The following is a 16,411-nucleotide window of genomic DNA, read 5'->3' on the forward strand; positions in this document are numbered from 1 at the left end:
TGCAACCCACTGCTAAATTGGGCTTCCTAGCTGTTTTTATAAAATCACTGAATCAAATCTAACTCTGATTACATCAGAGAAGGCCAGGTACCCTACACCATAAGAGGGGTTTGAAATTTTGACTTGTCTACTTAAAGATCACCAAAATCTGATAACAAGGTCAATTACGTCCCTGGGTGGGATTGAACCACCAACCTTTTGGTTAATAGCTATACACACTAACTGATTGCGCCACAGAGACACTTCACAAAAAGTACATACTGACAAAGGCTAATAAGCATACATCTAGAACGTTTCCTAGAAAAACTTTAAAAAGTCAATAATCTGGAGAGTTTTTGTAAAATGTTTCTTCCATCAACCAACGAAGAAACACATTGGTACTTTCCCATGATGAGTGAGTGCTTCAGGATCTCTTGCACTTACATGTGCAGCAGAGTACTGCAATGGAAGCATGCTGGGCCCATAACCCAGAGGTAGGCAGATTGAAACTATCCTTTGCTGTATGCATTTTTTTTGTTAATTTAAGTAATCAAAACTGGGATTGATATTTTTGCTCTTTTATTTTTACTTGAAGTACAATAACTTTTACCATTTTAATTTGTTTAAATCCACTTAATTTTCTTTACCCTATTATTAAAAGGGTAATTGACAAAAACAAACTACATTGTCACCAGAAGAGCAATACAAAATGTACACGTGATATATTAAAATCATCTTTCCAGCTTGAATTTCAATGATGCATTGGGGCAACGATTTTGTGAGAAACATCTTCACCCTTAAATAAAGATTTTCTTAATTCCTTACCTGTGTGCTAATTAGATATTACCTTGTTTTCACATTAAACAGACTTCCACATGAGAAAGCAGCAAGGATGCAGTGGCGTTAATGTTTCCTGGTGTCAACCTGTATTATTTCAGTAGAAATTGAAATGAGGATGCATCTTGCTGCCTTTCCAATGAAGCAAGTTTAATTTAGTAATAGGTGAAAAACCATCCCTACAAAGGTGTTAATCAGAGACTTGGCTTTGTGGACACTTTTCAGAGAACAAATTTGTTAGCATAAAAATAAAGCCAGAAAATGAAGAGCTGTTTAATCACTCAATTGGATTTTTTTGCCAGCATATTTCTTTTTCTCTGCAACCCACTGCTAAATTGTGCTTCCTAGCTGTTTTTATAAAATCACTGAATCAAATCTAACTCTGATTACATCAGAGAAGGCCAGGTACCCTACACCATAAGAGGGGATTTGAAATTTTGACTTGTCTACTTAAAGATCACCAAAATCTGATAACAAGGTCAATTACGTCCCTGGGTGGGATTGAACCACCAACCTTTTGGTTAGTAGCCGTGCACACTAACTGATTGCGCCACAGATACACTTTGCAAAAGTCCATACTGACAAAGGCTAATAAGCATTCATCTAAAACGTTTCCTAGAAAAACTTTAAAAAGTCAATAATCTGGAGAGTTTTTGTAAGATGTTTCTTCCATCAACCAACGAAGAAACACATTGGTACTTTCCCATGATGAGTGAGTGCTTCAGGATCTCTTGCACTTACATGTGCCACAGAGTACAGCAATGGAAGCATGCTGGGCCCATAACCCAGCGGTAGGCAGATTGAAACTATCCTCTGCTATATGCATTTTTTTTTGTTAATTAAAGTAATCCAAAACTGGGATTGATATTTTGGCTCTTTTATTTTTACTTAAAGTACAATAACTTTTACCATTTTAATTTGTTTTAATAGTATATTGACAGTATAGTTTTCTTTAAAAAATCCACTTAATTTTCTTTACCCTATTATTAAAAGGGTAATTGACAAAAACAAACTACATTGTCACCAGAAGAGCAATACAAACTGTACAAGTGATATATTAAAATCATCTTTCCAGCTTGAATTTCAATGATGCATTGGGGCAACGATTTTGTGAGAAACATCTTCACCCTTAAATAAAGATTTTCTTAATTCCTTACCTGTGTGCTAATTAGATATCACCTTGTTTTCACATTAAACAGACTTCCACGTGAGAAAGCAGCAAGGATGCAGTGGCGTTAATGTTTCCTGGTGTCAACCTGTATTATTTCAGTAGACATTGAAATGAGGATGCATCTTGCTGCCTTTCCAATGAAGCAAGTTTAATTTAGTAATAGGTGAAAAACCATCCTTACAAAGGTGATAATAAGAGACTTGGCTTTGTGGACTCTTTTCAGAGAACAAATTTGTTAGCATAAAAATAAAGCCAGAAAATTGAGAGCTGTTTAATCACTCAATTGGATTTTTTTTGCCAGCATATTTCTTTTTCTCTGCAACCCACTGCTAAATTGTGCTTCCTAGCTGTTTTTATAAAATCACTGAATCAAATCTAACTCTGATTACATCAGAGAAGGCCAGGTACCCTACACCAGAACAGGGGGATTTGAAATTTTGACTTGTCTACTTAAAGATCACCAAAATCTGATAACAAGGTCAATTACGTCCCTGGGTGGGATTGAACCACCAACCTTTTGGTTAATAGCCGTGCACACTAACTGATTGCGCCACAGAGACACTTTGCAAAAGTCCATACTGACAAAGGCTAATAAGCATTCATCTAAAACGTTTCCTAGAAAAACTTTAAAAAGTCAATAATCTGGAGAGTTTTTGTAAGATGTTTCTTCCATCAACCAACGAAGAAACACATTGGTACTTTCCCATGATGAGTGAGTGCTTCAGGATCTCTTGCACTTACATGTGCAGCAGAGTACAGCAATGGAAGCATGCTGGGCCCATAACCCAGCGGTAGGCAGATTGAAACTATCCTCTGCTATATGCATTTTTTTTTGTTAATTAAAGTAATCCAAAACTGGGATTGATATTTTGGCTCTTTTATTTTTACTTAAAGTACAATAACTTTTACCATTTTAATTTGTTTTAATAGTATATTGACAGTATAGTTTTCTTTAAAAAATCCACTTAATTTTCTTTACCCTATTATTAAAAGGGTAATTGACAAAAACAAACTACATTGTCACCAGAAGAGCAATACAAAATGTACAAGTGATATATTAAAATCATCTTTCCAGCTTGAATTTCAATGATGAATTGGGGCAACGATTTTGTGAGAAACATCTTCACCCTTAAATAAAGATTTTCTTTATTCCTTACCTGTGTGCTAATTAGATATCACCTTGTTTTCACATTAAACAGACTTCTACATGAGAAAGCAGCAAGGATGCAGTGGCGTTAATGTTTCCTGGTGTCAACCTGTATTATTTCAGTAGACATTGAAATGAGGATGCATCTTGCTGCCTTTCCAATGAAGCAAGTTTAATTTAGTAATAGGTGAAAAACCATCCCTACAAAGGTGTTAATCAGAGACTTGGCTTTGTGGACACTTTTCAGAGAACAAATTTGTTAGCATAAAAATAAAGCCAGAAAATGAAGAGCTGTTTAATCACTCAATTGGATTTTTTTTGCCAGCATATTTCTTTTTCTCTGCAACCCACTGCTAAATTGGGCTTCCTAGCTGTTTTTATTAAATCACTGAATCAAATCTAACTCTGATTACATCAGAAAAGGCCAGGTACCCTACACCATAACAGGGGGTTTGAAATTTTGACTTGTCTACTTAAAGATCACCAAAATCTGATAACAAGGTCAATTACGTCCCTTGGTGGGATTGAACCACCAACCTTTTAGTTAGTAGCCAGACACACTAACCGATTGCGCCACAGAGACACTTCACAAAAAGTACATCCTGACAAAGGCTAATAAGCATACATCTAGAACGTTTCCTAGAAAAACTTTAAAAAGTCAATAATCTGGAAAGTTTTTGTAAAATGTTTCTTCCATCAACCAACGAAGAAACACATTGGTACTTTCCCATGATGAGTGAGTGCTTCAGGATCTCTTGCACTTACATGTGCAGCAGAGTACTGCAATGGAAGCATGCTGGGCCCATAACCCAGAGGTAGGCAGGTTGAAACTATCCTTTGCTGTATGCATTTTTTTTGTTAATTTAAGTAATCAAAACTGGGATTGATATTTTTGCTCTTTTATTTTTACTTGAAGTACAATAACTTTTACCATTTTAATTTGTTTAAATCCACTTAATTTTCTTTACCCTATTATTAAAATGGTAATTGACAAAAACAAACTACATTGTCACTAGAAGAGCAATACAAAATGTACACGTGATATATTAAAATCATCTTTCCAGCTTGAATTTCAATGATGCATTGGGGCAACGATTTTGTTAGAAACATCTTCACCCTTAAATAAAGATTTTCTTAATTCCTTACCTGTGTGCTAATTAGATATTACCTTGTTTTCACATTAAACAGACTTCCACATGAGAAAGCAGCAAGGATGCAGTGGCGTTAATGTTTCCTGGTGTCAACCTGTATTATTTCAGTAGAAATTGAAATGAGGATGCATCTTGCTGCCTTTCCAATGAAGCAAGTTTAATTTAGTAATAGGTGAAAAACCATCCCTACAAAGGTGTTAATCAGAGACTTGGCTTTGTGGACACTTTTCAGAGAACAAATTTGTTAGCATAAAAATAAAGCCAGAAAATGAAGAGCTGTTTAATCACTCAATTGGATTTTTTTTGCCAGCATATTTCTTTTTCTCTGCAACCCACTGCTAAATTGTGCTTCCTAGCTGTTTTTATAAAATCAATGAATCAAATCTAACTCTGATTACATCAGAGAAGGCCAGGTACCCTACACCATAACAGGGGGTTTGAAATTTTGACTTGTCTACTTAAAGATCACCAAAATCTGATAACAAGGTCAATTACGTCCCTGGGTGGGATTAAACCACCAACCTTTTGGTTTATAGCCGTACACACTAACTGATTGCGCCACAGAGACACTTTGCAAAAGTACATACTGACAAAGGCTAATAAGCATTCATCTAAAACGTTTCCTAGAAAAACTTTAAAAAGTCAATAATCTGGAGAGTTTTTGTAAGATGTTTCTTCCATCCACCAACGAAGAAACACATTGGTACTTTCCCATGATGAGTGAGTGCTTCAGGATCTCTTGCACTTACATGTGCAGCAGAGTACTGCAATGGAAGCATGCTGGGCCCATAACCCAGAGGTAGGCAGATTAAAACTATCCTCTGCTATATGCATTTTTTTTGTTAATTAAAGTAATCCAAAACTGGGATTGATATTTTTGCTCTTTTATTTTTACTTAAAGTACAATAACTTTTACCATTTTAATTTGTTTTAATAGTATATTGACAGTATAGTTTTCTTTAAAAAATCCACTTAATTTTCTTTACCCTATTATTAAAAGGGTAATTGACAAAAACAAACTACATTGTCACCAGAAGAGCAATACAAAATGTACAAGTGATATATTAAAATCATCTTTCCAGCTTGAATTTCAATGATGCATTGGGGCAACGATTTTGTGAGAAACATTTTCACCCTTAAATAAAGATTTTCTTAATTCCTTACCTGTGTGCTAATTAGATATCACCTTGTTTTCACATTAAACAGACTTCCACATGAGAAAGCAGCAAGGATGCAGTGGCGTTAATGTTTCCTGGTGTCAACCTGTATTATTTCAGTAGACATTGAAATGAGGATGCATCTTGCTGCCTTTCCAATGAAGCAAGTTTAATTTAGTAATAGGTTAAAAACCATCCTTACAAAGGTGTTAATCAGAGACTTGGCTTTGTGGACACTTTTCAGAGAACAAATTTGTTAGCATAAAAATAAAGCTAGAAAATTAAGAGCTGTTTAATCACTCAATTGGATTTTTTTTGCCAGCATATTTCTTTTTCTCTGCAACCCACTGCTAAATTGTGCTTCCTAGCTGTTTTTATAAAATCACTGAATCAAATCTAATTACATCAGAGAAGGCCAGGTACCCTACACCAGAACAGGGGGTTTGAAATTTTGACTTGTCTACTTAAAGATCACCAAAATCTGATAACAAGGTCAATTACATCCCTGGGTGGGATTGAACCACCAACCTTTTGGTTAATAGCCGTGCACACTAACTGATTGCGCCACAGAGACACTTTGCAAAAGTCCATACTGACAAAGGCTAATAAGCATTCATCTAAAACGTTTCCTAGAAAAACTTTAAAAAGTCAATAATCTGGAGAGTTTTTGTAAGATGTTTCTTCCATCAACCAACGAAGAAACACATTGGTACTTTCCCATGATGAGTGAGTGCTTCGGGATCTCTTGCACTTACATGTGCAGCAGAGTACAGCAATGGAAGCATGCTGGGCCCATAACCCAGCGGTAGGCAGATTGAAACTATCCTCTGCTATATGCATTTTTTTTTTGTTAATTAAAGTAATCCAAAACTGGGATTGATATTTTGGCTCTTTTATTTTTACTTAAAGTACAATAACTTTTACCATTTTAATTTGTTTTAATAGTATATTGACAGTATTGTTTTCTTTCAAAAATCCACTTAATTTTCTTTACCCTATTATTAAAATGGTAATTGACAAAAACAAACTACATTGTCACCAGAAGAGCAATACAAAATGTACAAGTGATATATTAAAATCATCTTTCCAGCTTGAATTTCAATGATGCATTGGGGCAACGATTTTGTGAGAAACATCTTCACCCTTAAATAAAGATTTTCTTAATTCCTTACCTGTGTGCTAATTAGATATCACCTTGTTTTCACATTAAACAGACTTCCACGTGAGAAAGCAGCAAGGATACAGTGGCGTTAATGTTTCCTGGTGTCAACCTGTATTATTTCAGTAGACATTGAAATGAGGATGCATCTTGCTGCCTTTCCAATGAAGCAAGTTTAATTTAGTAATAGGTGAAAAACCATCCCTACAAAGGTGTTAATCAGAGACTTGGCTTTGTGGACACTTTTCAAAGAACAAATTTGTTAGCATAAAAATAAAGCCAGAAAATTAAGAGCTGTTTAATCACTCAATTGGATTTTTTTTGCCAGCATATTTCTTTTTCTCTGCAACCCACTGCTAAATTGTGCTTCCTAGCTGTTTTTATTAAATCACTGAATCAAATCTAACTCTGATTACATCAGAAAAGGCCAGGTACCCTACACCATAACAGGGGGTTTGAAATTTTGACTTGTCTACTTAAAGATCACCAAAATCTGATAACAAGGTCAATTACGTCCCTGGGTGGGATTGAACCACCAACCTTTTGGTTAGTAACTGGACACACTAACCGATTGCGCCACAGAGACACTTCGCAAAAAGTACATACTGACAAAGGCTAATAAGCATACATCTAAAACGTTTCCTAGAAAAACTTTAAAAAGTCAATAATCTGGAGAGTTTTTTTAAGATGTTTCTTCCATCAACCAACGAAGAAACACATTGGTACTTTCCCATGATGAGTGAGTGCTTCAGGATCTATTGCACTTACATGTGCAGCAGAGTACAGCAATGGAAGCATGCTGGGCACATAACCCAGAGGTAGGCAGATTGAAACTATCCTCTGCTATATGCATTTTTTTAATTAAAGTAATCCAAAACTGGGATTGATATTTTAGCTCTTTTATTTTTACTTAAAGTACAATAACTTTTACCATCTTAATTTGTTTTAATAGTATATTGACAGTATTGTTTTCTTTCAAAAATCCACTTAATTTTCTTTACCCTATTATTAAAATGGTAATTGACAAAAACAAACTACATTGTCACCAGAAGAGCAATACAAAATGTACAAGTGATATATTAAAATCATCTTTCCAGCTTGAATTTCAATGATGAATTGGGGCAACGATTTTGTGAGAAACATTTTCACCCTTAAATAAAGATTTTCTTAATTCCTTACCTGTGTGCTAATTAGATATCACCTTGTTTTCACATTAAACAGACTTCCACATCAGAAAGCAGCAAGGATGCAGTGGCGTTAATGTTTCCTGGTGTCAACCTGTATTATTTCAGTAGACATTGAAATGAGGATGCATCTTGCTGCCTTTCCAATGAAGCAAGTTTAATTTAGTAATAGGTGAAAAACCATCCTTGCAAAGGTGTTAATCAGAGACTTGGTTTTGTGGACACTTTTCAGAGAACAAATTTGTTAGCATAAAAATAAAGCCAGAAAATTAAGAGCTGTTTAATCACTCAATTGGATTTTTTTTGCCAGCATATTTCTTTTTCTCTGCAACTCACTGCTAAATTGTGCTTCCTAGCTGTTTTTATAAAATCACTGAATCAAATCTAACTCTGATTACATCAGAGAAGGCCAGGTACCCTACATCATAAGAGGGGGTTTGAAATTTTGACTTGTCTACTTAAAGATCACCAAAACCTGATCACAAGGTCAATTACATCCCTGGGTGGGATTGAACAACCAACCTTTGAGTTAATAGCCGTGCACACTTACTGATTGCGCCACAGAGACACTTTGCTGAAGTCTATACTGACAAAGGCTAATAAGCATTCATCTAAAACGTTTCCTAGAAAAACTTTAAAAAGTCAATAATCTGGAGAGTTTTTGTAAGATGTTTCTTCCATCAACCAACGAAGAAACACATTGGTACTTTCCCATGATGAGTGAGTGCTTCAGGATCTCTTGCCCTTACATGTGCAGCAGAGTACTGCAATGGAAGCATGCTGGGCCCATAACCCAGAGGTAGGCATATTGAAACTATCCTCTGCTATATGCATTTTTTTTTAATTAAAGTAATCCAAAACTGGGATTGATATTTTAGCTCTTTTATTTTTACTTAAAGTACAATAACTTTTACCATCTTAATTTGTTTTAATAGTATATTGAAAGTATTGTTTTCTTTCAAAAATCCACTTAATTTTCTTTACCCTATTATTAAAATGGTAATTGACAAAAACAAACTACATTGTCACCAGAAGAGCCATACAAAATGTACAAGTGATATATTAAAATCATCTTTCCAGCTTGAATTTCAAGGATGCATTGGGGCAACAATTTTGTGAGAAACATCTTCACCATTAAATAAAGGTTTTCTTAATTCCTTACCTGTGTGCTACTTAGATATCACCTTGTTTTCACATTAAACAGACTTCCACATGAGAAAGCAGCAAGGATGCATTGGCGTTAATGTTTCCTGGTGTCAACCCGTATTATTTCAGTAGACATTGAAATGAGGATGCATCTTGCTGCCTTTCCAATGAAGCAAGTTTAATTTAGTAATAGGTGAAAAACCATCCCTACAAAGGTGTTCATCAGAGACTTGGCTTTGTGGACACTTTTCAGAGAACAAATTTGTTAGCATAAAAATAAAGCCAGAAAATGAAGAGCTGTTTAATCACTCAATTGGATTTTTCTGCCAGCATATTTTTTTTTCTCTGCAACCCCCTGCTAAATTGTGCTTCCTAGCTGTTTTTTATAAAATCACTTAATCAAATCTAACTCTGGTTACATCAGAGAAGGCCAGGTACCCTACATCATAAGAGGGGGTTTGAAATTTTGACTTGTCTACTTAAAGATCACCAAAACCTGATCACAAGGTCAATTACATCCCTGGGTGGGATTGAACCATCAACCTTTTGGTTAGTAATCAAACACACTAACTGATTGCTCAACAGAGAAACTTTGCAAAAGTGCATACTGACAAAGGCTAATAAGCATTCATCTAGAATGTTTCCTAGAAAAACTTTAGAAAGTCAATAATCTGGAGAGTTTTTGTAAGATGTTTCTTAGATCAACCAACGAAGAAACACATCGGTACTTTCCCATGATGAGTGAGTGCTTCAGGATCTCTTGCACTTACATGTGCAGCAGAGTACTGCAATGGAAGCATGCTGGGCCCATAACCCAGAGGTAGGCAGTTTGAAACTATCCTCTGCTATATGCATTTTTTTTGTTAATTAAAGTAATCCAAAACTGGGATTGATATTTTAGCTCTTTTATTTTTACTTAAAGTACAATAACTTTTACCATTTTAATTTGTTTTAATAGTATATTGACAGTATTGTTTCTTTCAAAAATCAACTTAATAGTATCTCACCTGGCAGGTAAGTAGGAGTTGGGCTAGAGCTGGGGAGGGTCGCTGCTCGGGCACCCCCTGTCAAGTGAAGGAGATCCAACTGAGGCAGCACAAGGGAACTCTCGAAAGAAGAACAAAGCTAGAGGAAGATCTGATACAAAGAAATCTGACTTTTACCAGAGCTGACCAGAAGAAAGCACAAACACAGTCCCCCACTACCACAAATAATGCAGTCGAGTTTCCCACATTTGGGGAAATCACAGGGGTCAGCATACCCAGAATGCAATGAATGAACCTCACCCTGGGAGAACAATCTTCATGACCATGGTATCTCCTATGCAAAATAAGTATGATTTGGGATAGGGCTGGGGAGGGCCGCTGCTCAGGCACATCTCTGTCAAGTAAAGGAGATTCAACTGAGGCAGCACAAGGGAACTCTCATCTGGGGACAACAACTGCAGAGAGAACACATATTTTCAGATGAACATGGGAGGGCAGAAGGCTGCCTAATACTGAAGCACCCCCAAACAACAAACCAAATGCAACAACAAGTGCAAGCATTCCTGGGGGAAGGCCTGCAGCAGATGGATTTGCATATGGTGATGTCATCCAAGCAGTGGGTCAAAGTTGGCTTCAACCCTCGTCTGCATATGAAAAGAGAAAAGGGGTGTGCAGGGCATGGCGGCCTTTTGCGGCGCTTGGATGACCCCTAGTTTGCATTAAACACCTCCACCCTCCTTCGGTGTGGGGCTCATGTTGGCTATGCCCCAGCCCCTGAAGCATTCAAGCTGATTTCTTGCAGCAGTTGGGCACTGTAACAGCTCCAGAGCTGGTCTGTAAGGCAAGTAAAAGGGTGTGGGCCCTGCAGCACTACCTGTAGTTCGCATTGTGCGTTGGAAGGCACAAAGTAAGCAGACGGGAGAAGTCAGGATAGTGCGCAAGGGCATAGAAGGGAGCGGCTCAAGAAAAGAGAAGTGGAAACAGACAGCAAACTAGGCTGGAGAGAGACCTGAGACAAAGAGATCTGAATTATACGAGAGCCAACCAGGGGAAACACAAATTATGCAGTCAAGTTTCCCACATTTGGGGAAATCGCAGGATCAGCACACCCAGAGTGCAATGGGTGAGCCTTGCCCTGGGAGAAGCACCTTCCTGATCATAGTATATCACCTGGCAGGTAAGTAGGAGTTGGGCTAGAGCTGGGGAGGGTCGCTGCTCGGGCACCCCCCTGTCAAGTGAAGGAGATCCAACTGAGGCAGCACAAGGGAACTCTCGAAAGAAGAACAAGACTAGAGGAAGATCTGAGACAAAGAAATCTGACTTTTACCAGAGCTGACCAGAGGAAAGCACAAACACAGTCCCCCACTACCACAAATAATGCAGTCTAGTTTCCCACATTTGGGGAAATCACAGGGGTCAGCATACCCAGAATGCAATGAATGAACCTCACCCTGGGAGAACAATCTTCATGACCATGGTATCTCCTATGCAAAATAAGTATGATTTGGGATAGGGCTGGGGAGGGCCGCTGCTCAGGCACATCTCTGTCAAGTAAAGGAGATTCAACTGAGGCAGCACAAGGGAACTCTCATCTGGGGACAACAACTGCAGGGAGAACACATATTTTCAGATGAACATGGGAGGGCAGAAGGCTGCCTAATACTGAAGCACCCCCAAACAACAAACCAAATGCAACAACTAGGCAAGCATTCCTGGGGGAAGGCCTGCAGCAGATGGATTTGCATATGGTGATGTCATCCAAGCAGTGGGTCAAAGTTGGCTTCAACCCTCGTCTGCATATGAAAAGAGAAAAGGGGCGTGCAGGGCATGGCGGCCTTTTGCGGCGCTTGGATGACCCCTAGTTCGCATTAAACACCTCCACCCTCCTTCGGTGTGGGGCTCATGTTGGCTATGCCCCAGCCCCTGAAGCATTCAAGCTGATTTCTTGCAGCAGCTGGGCACTGTAACAGCTCCAGAGCTGCTCTGTAAGGCAAATAAAAGGGTGTGGGACCTGCAGCACTACCTGTAGTTCGCATTGTGCGTTGGAAGGCACAAAGTAAGCAGACGGGAGAAGTCAGGATAGTGCGCAAGGGCATAGAAGGGAGCGGCTCAATAAAAGAGAAGTGGAAACAGACAGCAAACTAGGCTGGAGAGAGACCTGAGACAAAGAGATCTGAATTATACGAGAGCCGACCAGAGGAAACACAAATTATGCAGTCAAGTGTCCCACATTTGGGGAAATCAGTTTAGCAGCACACCCAGAGTGCAATGGGTGAGCCTTGCCCTGGGAGAAGCACCTTCCTGATCATAGTATCTCACCTGGCAGGTAAGTAGGAGATGGGCTAGAGCTGGGGAGGGTCGCTGCTCGGGCACCCCCCTGTCAAGTGAAGGAGATCCAACTGAGGCAGCACAAGGGAACTCTCGAAAGAAGAACAAGGCTAGAGGAAGATCTGAGACAAAGAAATCTGACTTTTACCAGAGCTGACCAGAGGAAAGCACAAACACAGTCCCCCACTACCACATAAAATGCAGTCGAGTTTCCCACATTTGGGGAAATCACAGGGGTCAGCATTCCCAGAATGCAATGAATGAACCTCACCCTGGGAGAACAATCTTCATGACCATGGTATCTCCTATACAAAATAAGTATGTTTTGGGATAGGGCTGGGGAGGGCCGCTGCTCAGGCACATCTCTGTCAAGTAAAGAAGATTCAACTGAGGCAGCACAAGGGAACTCTCATCTGGGGACAACAACTGCAGGGAGAACACATATTTTCAAATGAACATGGGAGGGCTGAAGGCTGCCTAATACTGAAGCACCCCCAAACAACAAACCAAATGCAACAACTAGTACAAGCATTAATGGGGGAAGGTCTGCAGAAGACGGATTTGCATACGGTGATGTCATCCAAGCAGTGGGCTAAAATTGGCTGGAACCCTCATCTGCATATGAAAAGAGAAAAGGGGTATGCAGGGCATGGCGGCCTTTTGCGGCGCTTGGATGACCCCTAGTTCGCATTAAACACCTCCACCCTCCTTCGGTGTGGGGCTCATGTTGGCTATGCCCCAGCCCCTGAAGCATTCAAGCTGATTTCTTGCAGCAGCTGGGCACTGTAACAGCTCCAGAGCTGCTCTGTAAGGCAAGTAAAAGGGTGTGGGCCCTGCAGCACTACCTGTAGTTCGCATTGTGCGTTGGAAGGCACAAATTAAGCAGACGGGAGAAGTCAGGATAATGCGCAAGGGCATAGAAGGTAACGGCTCAAGAAAAGAGAAGTGGAAACAGACAGCAAACTAGGCTGGAGAGAGACCTGATACAAAGAGATCTGAATTATACGAGAGCTGACCAGAGGAAACACAAATTATGCAGTCAAGTGTCTCACATTTGGGGAAATCGCAGGAGCAGCACACCCAGAGTGCAATGGGTGAGCCTTGCCCTGGGAGAAGCACCTTCATGATCATAGTATCTCACCTGGCAGGTAAGTAGGAGTTGGGCTAGAGCTGGGGAGGGTCGCTGCTCGGGCACCCCCCTGTCAAGTGAAGGAGATCCAACTGAGGCAGCACAAGGAAACTCTCGAAAGAAGAACAAGGCTAGAGGAAGATCTGAGACAAATAAATCTGACTTTTACAAGAGCTGACTAGTGGAAAGAACAAACACAGTCCCCCACCACCACAAATAATGCAGTCGAGTTTCCCACATTTGGGGAAATCATACGGGTCAGCATACCCAGAATGCAATGAATGAACCTCACCCTGGGAGAACAATCTTCATGACCATGGTATCTCCTATGCAAAATAAGTATGATTTGGGATAGGGCTGGGGAGGGCCGCTGCTCAGGCACATCTCTGTCAAGTAAAGGAGATTCAACTGAGGCAGCACAAGGGAACTCTCATCTGGGGACAACAACTGCAGGGAGAACACATATTTTCAGATGAACATGGTAGGGCAGAAGGCTGCCTAATACTGAAGCACCCCCAAACAACAAACCAAATGCAACAACTAGTGCAAGCATTCCTGGGGGAAGGCCTGCAGCAGATGGATTTGCATATGGTGATGTCATCCAAGCAGTTGGTCAAAGTTGGCTTCAACCCTCGTCTGCATATGAAAAGAAAAAAGGGGCGTGCAGGGCATGGCGGCCTTTTGCAGCGCTTGGATGACCCCTAGTTCGCATTAAACACCTCCACCCTCCTTCGGTGTGGGGCTCATGTTGGCTATGCCCCAGCCCCTGAAGCATTCAAGCTGATTTCTTGCAGCAGCTGGGCACTGTAACAGCTCCAGAGCTGCTCTGTAAGGCAAGTAAAAGGGCGTGGGCCCTGCAGCACTACCTGTAGTTTGCATTGTGCGTTGGAAGGCACAAAGTAAGCAGACGGGAGAAGTCAGGATAGTGCGCAAGGGCATAGAAGGGAGCGGCTCAAGAAAACAGAAGTGGAAACAGACAGCAAACTAGGCTGGAGAGAGACCTGAGACAAAGAGATCTGAATTATACGAGAGCCGACCAGGGGAAACACAAATTATGCAGTCAAGTTTCCCACATTTGGGGAAATCACAGGAGCAGCACCCCCAGAGTGCAATGGGTGAGCCTTGCCCTCGGAGAAGCACCTTCATGATCATAGTATCTCACCTGGCAGGTAAGTAGGAGTTGGGCTAGAGCTGGGGAGGGTCGCTGCTCGGGCACCCCCCTGTCAAGTGAAGGAGATCCAACTGAGGCAGCACAAGGGAACTCTCGAAAGAAGAACAAGGCTAGAGGAAAATCTGAGACAAATAAATCTAACTTTTACCAGAGCTGACCAGAGGAAAGCACAAACACAGTCCCCCACTACCACAAATAATGCAGTCGAGTTTCCCACATTTGGGGAAATCACAGGGATCAGCATATCCAGAATGCAATGAATGAACCTCACCCTGGGAGAACAATCTTCATGAAAATGGTATCTCCTATGCAAAATAAGTATGATTTGGGATAGGGCTGGGGAGGGCCGCTGCTCAGGCACATCTCTGTCAAGTAAAGGAGATTCAACTGAGGCAGCACAAGGGAACTCTCATCTGGGGACAACAACTGCAGGGAGAACACATATTTTCAGATGAACATGGTAGGGCAGAAGGCTGCCTAATACTGAAGCACCCCCAAACAACAAACCAAATGCAACAACTAGTGCAAGCATTCCCGGGGGAAGGCATGCAGCAGATGGATTTGCATATGGTGATGTCATCCAAGCAGTGGGTCAAAGTTGGCTTCAACCCTCGTCTGCATATGAAAAGAGAAAAGGGGCATGCAGGGCATGGCGGCCTTTTGCGGCGCTTGGATGACCCCTAGTTCGCATTAAACACCTCCACCCTCCTTCGGTGTGGGGCTCTTGTTGGCTATGCCCCAGCCCCTGAAGCATTTAAGCTGATTTCTTGCAGCAGCTGGGCACTGTAACAGCTCCAGAGCTGCTCTGTAAGGCAAGTAAAAGGGCGTGGGCCCTGCAGCACTACCTGTAGTTTGCATTGTGCGTTGGAAGGCACAAAGTAAGCAGACGGGAGAAGTCAGGATAGTGCGCAAGGGCATAGAAGGGAGCGGCTCAAGAAAAGAGAAGTGGAAACAGACAGCAAACTAGGCTGGAGAGAGACCTGAGACAAAGAGATCTGAATTATACGAGAGCCGACCAGGGGAAACACAAATTATGCAGTCAAGTGTCCAACATTTGGGGAAACCGCAGGAGCAGCACACCCAGAGTGCAATGGGTGAGCCTTGCCCTGGGAGAAGCACCTTCATGATCATAGTATCTCACCAGGCAGGTAAGTAGGAGTTGGGCTAGAGCTGGGGAGGGTCGCTGCTCGGGCACCCCCCTGTCAAGTGAAGGAGATCCAACTGAGGCAGCACAAGGGAACTCTCGAAAGAAGAACAAGGCTAGAGGAAGATCTGAGACAAAGAAATCTGACTTTTACCAGAGCTGACCAGAGGAAAGCACAAACACAGTCCCTCACTACCACAAATAATGCAGTCCAGTTTCCCACATTTGGGGAAATCACAGGGATCAGCATATCCAGAATGCAATGAATGAACCTCACCCTGGGAGAACAATCTTCATGACCATGGTATCTCCTATGCAAAATAAGTATGATTTGGGATAGGGCTGGGGAGGGCCGCTGCTCAGGCACATCTCTGTCAAGAATTTATAAAGTCTATACATATATATAACCAAATGTCAATATATATATATAGAACCCAGCGCTCCTATCAAAACGTATCTATTTCACCAATTTGTTGCTTTTTTAATCTTTATACATCTATTAATTTTCACCATATATTATAAAATGCTGCTCCCATAGGTAGTACTGTTCTACCAATAATAAACCAAATTTTAAAGATAATCACACTTGTTATCAAGGGATCGCAAAAAATAAAATATACAAACTCTTTATTTTTAAAAAATATATATAGACAGAAGAAACCCACATTCAATAAAATACAATGGAGTCAACATATATAGGCACCACTATCCATATATAAATG

The 16,411-nt window shown here is 40.6% G+C and overlaps 11 non-coding genes across 11 annotated transcripts; all 11 read right to left on the reverse strand.

Moving 5' to 3' along the window:
* Positions 1–10,104: 10,104 nt before the first annotated feature.
* On the reverse strand, positions 10,105–10,268 carry LOC134986843 (U1 spliceosomal RNA). The gene has a single exon (XR_010192616.1). It is a non-coding gene; the product is annotated as a U1 spliceosomal RNA (small nuclear RNA).
* A 671-nt stretch (positions 10,269–10,939) lies between these two features.
* On the reverse strand, positions 10,940–11,102 carry LOC134986945 (U1 spliceosomal RNA). The gene has a single exon (XR_010192712.1). It is a non-coding gene; the product is annotated as a U1 spliceosomal RNA (small nuclear RNA).
* Positions 11,103–11,254: 152 nt separating this feature from the next.
* LOC134986875 (U1 spliceosomal RNA) lies at positions 11,255–11,418 on the reverse strand. The gene has a single exon (XR_010192646.1). It is a non-coding gene; the product is annotated as a U1 spliceosomal RNA (small nuclear RNA).
* Positions 11,419–12,088: 670 nt separating this feature from the next.
* LOC134987025 (U1 spliceosomal RNA) lies at positions 12,089–12,251 on the reverse strand. Its single transcript, XR_010192782.1, has one exon. It is a non-coding gene; the product is annotated as a U1 spliceosomal RNA (small nuclear RNA).
* A 152-nt stretch (positions 12,252–12,403) lies between these two features.
* On the reverse strand, positions 12,404–12,567 carry LOC134986904 (U1 spliceosomal RNA). The gene has a single exon (XR_010192673.1). It is a non-coding gene; the product is annotated as a U1 spliceosomal RNA (small nuclear RNA).
* Positions 12,568–13,238: 671 nt separating this feature from the next.
* Positions 13,239–13,401, reverse strand: LOC134986943 (U1 spliceosomal RNA). The gene has a single exon (XR_010192710.1). It is a non-coding gene; the product is annotated as a U1 spliceosomal RNA (small nuclear RNA).
* Positions 13,402–13,553: 152 nt separating this feature from the next.
* Positions 13,554–13,717, reverse strand: LOC134986917 (U1 spliceosomal RNA). Its single transcript, XR_010192685.1, has one exon. It is a non-coding gene; the product is annotated as a U1 spliceosomal RNA (small nuclear RNA).
* Positions 13,718–14,388: 671 nt separating this feature from the next.
* On the reverse strand, positions 14,389–14,551 carry LOC134986988 (U1 spliceosomal RNA). Its single transcript, XR_010192747.1, has one exon. It is a non-coding gene; the product is annotated as a U1 spliceosomal RNA (small nuclear RNA).
* Positions 14,552–14,703: 152 nt separating this feature from the next.
* LOC134986863 (U1 spliceosomal RNA) lies at positions 14,704–14,867 on the reverse strand. The gene has a single exon (XR_010192634.1). It is a non-coding gene; the product is annotated as a U1 spliceosomal RNA (small nuclear RNA).
* Positions 14,868–15,538: 671 nt separating this feature from the next.
* Positions 15,539–15,701, reverse strand: LOC134987014 (U1 spliceosomal RNA). The gene has a single exon (XR_010192771.1). It is a non-coding gene; the product is annotated as a U1 spliceosomal RNA (small nuclear RNA).
* Positions 15,702–15,853: 152 nt separating this feature from the next.
* On the reverse strand, positions 15,854–16,017 carry LOC134986888 (U1 spliceosomal RNA). The gene has a single exon (XR_010192658.1). It is a non-coding gene; the product is annotated as a U1 spliceosomal RNA (small nuclear RNA).
* Between the last annotated feature and the right edge of the window lie 394 nt (positions 16,018–16,411).

This window comes from Pseudophryne corroboree (assembly GCF_028390025.1).
Source record: "Pseudophryne corroboree isolate aPseCor3 chromosome 7 unlocalized genomic scaffold, aPseCor3.hap2 SUPER_7_unloc_6, whole genome shotgun sequence".
NCBI lineage: Eukaryota > Metazoa > Chordata > Amphibia > Anura > Myobatrachidae > Pseudophryne > Pseudophryne corroboree.